Genomic DNA, 6650 nt, shown 5'->3' with positions numbered 1-6650 from the left:
TGTTTGGCATATTCTCCTGCTGCTATTGTCCACCTTATGTTGGCCAAGGGATGATGTCCACCTTCTGCTCATGCCATCATTTTCCCCTGCCATTGTGGAGCTTTTGCTCATGTCTATAAGCCAAAATAAACCTCTTTTTCTCAGAAGCTGCTCTTAGTTGGGTGATTTCTACCAGTAATATGAACCTGACTGCAACAGTAAAGTGGTACCTAAGAGTGGGATTGCTGCTAGACACCTGACTGTTTGGCTTTGGCCTTTTGGAGCTGATTTTCAAGAGGAATGTAGAAGGATTTGAAACCATGGCCTAAGAGATGCCTTGCAGTGCTGTAAGTACAGCTTGATTGACTATTCTGGTCAGAGTTGCAAGACCTGAATGCAATAAGAACTATGGACTGTGAGGTTTGGCTTATGAGGGTGAGAAAGAGCTTTGCTTGGACTGGGCTAGCAGTTTGTGTGGGAAGCTTGCTGTTATGCCTAGGTCCTGAGAAGTTGTGCAGGGTTGCTTTGTGTAGAAATGAACTGTTGTGAGCAGAGGGATATAGCACAGAAAAAATGAAATCTTTGAACCTAAATTGCTGCCCATTTACCTGTAAATTTTTGAGAGATTCCAACCTTTCATACTAGCTGATCTGCACTGGGACAACATGAAGAATGTAGACTATTTTGAAGTGGCCTGAGAGCTCAATGAGTGTCCTGTTCTTCAAAGTCTGCTTTATTCCCCCGTGGATTAAGAAATTGGCACCCTACCTGGTATTGTAGAGTGTAAGAAATGCAGGAAAGAGAAGGTCATTGAGTTTGCAACAGTCTTGTGTTTTGGAACCGGCCATGGGCAGTGTGAAGTAGGTTTGCTGGCTGCCTGCATGAAGACCACATGTGGCCATGAGAATGAACCATGGATTGCAGTGGAGACCAAGTGGAGATGCTGGAACCATGAGATGGCTGCTACGGAAAGCTGCCGGCTGATGAAGTTTTCCAGGACTGTGAGTAGCCTAGCTAGAGGGGTAGAGTTGGAATGCCAGAGACTTGTTGCTGTTAGAGTTATCAGAGTGGGAGATTTGTCACTAACTAGAGTTGTTGGACTTGGAGCTACAGAGTCTAGTATTTTCCCTGCTTAAATCATGTAGTGCTTGAATATTTCTTTGCTATGCCCAATGTCATCTTTTGCAGTGTGAATGTTTATTCTGTGCCATTATGGGGTTTGGGGAAAATTTTGATATTATGGCTCAGTTAAAAGATCTTGGACTATGGCATGTTTGAACATCACTGGGATTTATCAAAACCATGGGGACTTTTAAAGCTGGATTAAATGCATTGCATTTTACATCATGTATGGATACCAGTTTATAGGGGACAGGGGCGGAACATGGTGGTTTGATTCAGGTGTCCCCCATAAACTTAGGTGTTCTGAATGCTAGGTACTCAGCTGATAGAGATTTTAAAATCAACATCTCCTGGAGGGAGTGTACTGTTGGAGGCCAGCTAATTGGTGTTATAGCCAGTTTCCCCATGCCAGTGTTTGGCACACTCTCCTGTTGCTATGGTCCACCTTATGTTAGCCAGGGGATGATGTCCACCTTCTGCTCATGCCATCATTTTCCCCTGCCATCGTTGAGCTTCCCCTCAAGCCTGTAAGCCAAAATAAACTTCTTTTTCCAGAAGCTGCTTAGTTGGGTGATTTCTACCAGCAATGTGAACCTCACTGCAACAAGCACTGAAACATTTCTACCACATCTTCTAAGGCTCAGTTTCCATTGCAGAAGAGGTGGAAGAAAGAATATAAGAGCCAAAGGAAGGGTAGGACACCTTATAATGCACTCTGCCAGACACAAAATCGCCTGTATATCCATGACCTTCCAGTGCTTAAGACCCTCAAAACAGGAAGAAAAGATAATGACACCAAAACAAAAGAGAGACTCATTGAGAAGAGGAGCGAATATGACGTAGAGTGGAGTTGCAAAGGAGAAAGTGAGCAGGGAGGAAATTATCTCGGTTTATTGTGTATAAATATGGAAGTTGTCAATAATAAAAAATTAAACAAATTAAAAAGTATAAAACTATGGGATACATAAAAAATATTTAGAGAGTAATGTACATGCACAGTATGATTTTCACATCCTCAGAGTATTAAACACATACATAAAAATTAGTGTACAGTGATTAATCTTTTCCTAAAATTATACATCTGTTTCATCACAAACTATGGGAAAATATGTAGCCTTTCATTAAGCAAGTCATATTTTTCTTGAAAAAGCTATGTTTGTGGAAGAGCTAAAAGCATGTTACCTAGAAAGTTGTAGTGTTAGTATTAAAAGCGGAGATGAGTCATATTTTGGGGAAACATTTTAGATCTCATCTTTGTTTTGTTATAGCTATTTCTTAATATTTTAGGGTTATAGCACCCAGAATATATGTTTGGCAATAAAATATTTTAGGGCTGCATATATGGCTCAGTGGTTAAAATTGTTTGCTTGCAAAGCATGATGTCCTTGGTTTGACTGCTGAGTACCCACATAAAGACAGATGCTCAAAGTGACACATGAATGTGGAGGTCCTTGGTATTCCCATTTTCTCAATCTCTCTTTCTCTTTGTGAATAAATAAAGAAAAAAATTTTAAAAAGATGACTGTCTCATTAAAGAACTTAAATATCTTCCATTTTCCAGGTACATACACCTTAATAACAGAACATAATTATTTTTAAATAGTTATTTATTTGTTAGAGATATGGAGCCACAGGGAGAGAGAGAAAAAAATGGGCATGCCAGGGCTTCCTGTTGCTGTAAACAAACTCCAAGTGCTACTTCCCAAACTTTGGAAACTTCCAGAAACACCTGAGATTCTTGATCAAGGTGCATTTTAAAAATCTCCCTTCTACTAATTTCAAATGCCATGCAGGAATCCAGTAACTGAAAATCAATCAAACTAGAACAACTCTAACCTGAAAAATAAATGGTTACTTGTAGATTTCAGGAATCAGTAAGTCATAGGTACTTTGGGCCAAGGCTGTCAAAGAATCATGGTCATGATTTTAAATTGTTTACTCCAGGGATTTGGGGATACAGGTTAGTATACTTGGCTATTTTAGCACAACATATTTATACTTTATCATCTCTGAGATTTGACTTCTGTCTTCCTATTATATCCAGCTTTATAACTAACCATTAATAAATGAAGGACCTCTCACAGGAGCTATAATTTGCTGAACTTTATAATTAAATACGGTTATGAACATTAAAACAACTTCTATTTAAGATTATTTTACAAATAAATTAGAAGATAGACTCTTATATTTACAAAACATTTAAAAAGGCATCCATGTTATTAGCATCTTAGTTTTCAAATGAGAGTAAAGATGGAAATAAAACTAATGATTATAGAAACAAATTGACTGTACCAAGGAAACAATTTAGAGTCTCTTGGAATATAATGGTTGGGAAAGATTATTACTAGAGAATTTGGGCTTGTTTATCTGTTCTGAAGTTTGGAACACTAGATTTAACCTTTATTTCATTAGCTCTAAGCTACAGAACTACCTTTCTCTTCAACATTTTTGTAATATTAAATGAGTTTGACCTTGTGTCAGACCCAGGGAAAGGCTAGAAAAGTACTATTTCACTTTGCATTAATAGTATCAAGACTTTAAACTATTGAATAATATAACTCTGAAAATTGCTTGTATGTCATTATTTTATTTGCTTACATATTAGAAGAAATTTAGCATCAGAAAATATGTCACATTCAATCCTCTCACAAGGCAGATAACCTAGTGAGACTGGATAGTCTTATTGTTTACTTTTACCTTTTATGAGCACATACTTCATTAAATGAATGATACAAAATAGCTTTTAGATTGTTGGTGCTAATTTACTTAAATAAAGATATATTACTTCTGAATTAATAACCAAGTAAATTTGTGAATTTTGGGAAGTAATATTGTAGATAAGATCAAATCATCCTAATCTTTACAGTGATAATTTGATTAGACAAACTAGCATTTGTGTGTGTGTATTTATTGCCTGATGACACTGTGTAGTTTGGCTCATGCTGCCTGGCTCCTGGTTAGCCACCAGGGTTGATGACAGGGACCATTTATAAAGCTACATTTTAAGTCATATTTTACCAAATCTTTAGTAGGTGTGATGATATTTTATAGCACCCTACTTACATTAACTCATTTAATTCACAGAACAAAACTGTAGATTCTATTAATTTTACTATTTCCATATGACAGATAAGGATTCAGAAACCCAGAGAGATCAAAGAGTAAATCCTGGTCTAGAGAAATGGTTTAGTGGTTAAGGCACTTACCTGTGAAGCCTAAGGACTTAGGTTTGATTCCTCAGAACCCATGTAAGCCAGATGCACAAGGTTGCACAAGCATCTGGAATTAATTTACAGTGGCTAGTGGCCCTGGTGCATCCATTCTCTCTCTGTCTTTCTTTCACTCTTATTCTGCCTCTTTATCTCTCTTTCAAATAAATAAATACATATTTTTTTAGAAAAAGAATAAACCATAAGTATGCTAACTAAGAAATATCCAAGCCAAGATTTGAATCAACTATACAGTGTGCAGAGCAGGTTTATATCTCATTGCTGGAGATACAGTGTGATGTGCTAAGGCTGGGACTAGCTTCAACACTAAGGTGCAGTCACAACTTGGGGAGTAAATTAAGCCAAGATTGTTAATTTCATTTGGAATATAAACACAGTACTGTAAAGGCAACCACAGAGCATCAAAATGATATTCACACCAATAGCTGTGATGAACCCACTCAGGACAGGGCATGGAAGCATTGGTCTCAACATCCAAACCTGATGATGACTCCATGTTTACAAACTACTGCACTTATTAAAAAAAATAGCCAAATTCCTAACAGTACTGGCACTATAAAGTAACTTATAAACTGAACACTTACTATGTTTGTGATAGGTAATACTTTAACTTTTTCAAAGGTTCCATCTAAGTGAAATAATACTATTGATTTAATCAGACTGTAGCTGATCTTGTAACAGTATTTTTTTTCTTTCACCATTATATATATATAATGCTATTTTTAAGGTGTATATGTGAGTTTAATCCTGAAGCTATTACATTCTCTTCTTTTTTCTCTAAGAACTTTTGTTAGGGATGGTTATTGAATTTTACCAATTACATTTTGGTATTTACCATTACAACCATAACTGGAATTTGAAAGGGACCCCTTTACTATTTCCATTATGACCATACCATTTTATACTCCATAAACAGCATACAAGGGAATCCTATTTTCCACATCATCAGTAATAATTATGATCTTTCATAGTTCTCTGACAGCCATTCTAGCAGGAGTGAGGTGATATCGCTGTGATTTTGATTTGCATGCCCTATTGACTAATGATGCGGGCTGCTTTTTCTTATCCCTGTAGGCATTTGTACTTCTTTTGAGAAAACTGTTCAGATTCTTTGTCCTTTTTAAAATCAGGTGATTTCAATGCTATTTATTTGCATAAATTCTTATATATTCCAATAATAACCACTAGTCAGATTATAGTTTGCAACTATTTTATCCTATTCCATTAATTCATTAATTGTTTCTTTCTTTTCTTATTGTTCTTTTTTTTTTTTCTTGTTTGGTTTTTCAAGGTAGGCTCTCACTCTAGCCCAGGCTGACCTGGAATTCACTATGTAGTCTCAGAGTGGCCTCAAACTCTTGGTGATCCTCCTACCTCTGCTTCCAAAGTGCTGGGATTAAAGGTGTGCACCATTATGCCTAGCTTTGTTTCTTCTTTAATTGCTTTTGTACAGATTTTATACTTTGCACTGTATAAGTATCTCACTCCCTTGGTTGAATTTGCTCATGTCTACTTTATGATTTGGAACATTTTAAATTTCTTTTGGAGATAGTTCGTTATTAGAGTATGGAATGACAACTGCATTCATATGTTGATTTTGAATCCTGTAACATTATTGAATACATTTATTGATTTTGGTAGGTTTTCCTTATGGATAAGGATATATATATATATATATATATATATATATATATATATATATACATACATATATATATTGAACAAAGAAAAAGAAAATCTAACGTCTTCCCTTTCAGTCTAGATGTCATTTATTTGTTCCTCTTACCTAATTGTTGTACTATTGAATAGAAATGGCAAGAGTGGGTACTTGTCTTGTTCCTGACTACAGTACAAGTAGTTTCAGCCTTTCTTTTTCAGTATAATGTTATCTTAACAATTACCATATATGGCTTTTATGTGTTTGGATTGAATTTTGTCAAAAGTTTTTACTATATCTATTTAGATGAACATGTGACTTTTCTTTTTCATTTTGTTAACGTGGTATATTGTATTGATTGATTTGTGTATGTGGAAGCATTTTTGCATCTGTGAAATGACTCTCATTAAACCATGACCAATGATCTTTTTAACATGCTATTAAGTCTGCTAGTATTTCATTGAGAATTTTGTATTTATGTTTATTAAGGACATTGACCTACAATTTCCTTCTTCTTGTTTGATTTTGGTGCCAAGGTAATAAGGTTATCATAGAGTAAATTTGGAGGTATTTCCTCTTTTTTAGTTTTTTAGAAGAAGTTGAGAAGAATTGACACTATATATTTAAATGTTATGTGGGTTAAGTCATTTGTAACAGATCTC

The sequence above is a fragment of the Jaculus jaculus genome, chromosome 7 (assembly GCF_020740685.1).
Source record: "Jaculus jaculus isolate mJacJac1 chromosome 7, mJacJac1.mat.Y.cur, whole genome shotgun sequence".
NCBI lineage: Eukaryota > Metazoa > Chordata > Mammalia > Rodentia > Dipodidae > Jaculus > Jaculus jaculus.
This window is presented reverse-complemented; position numbering follows the sequence as displayed.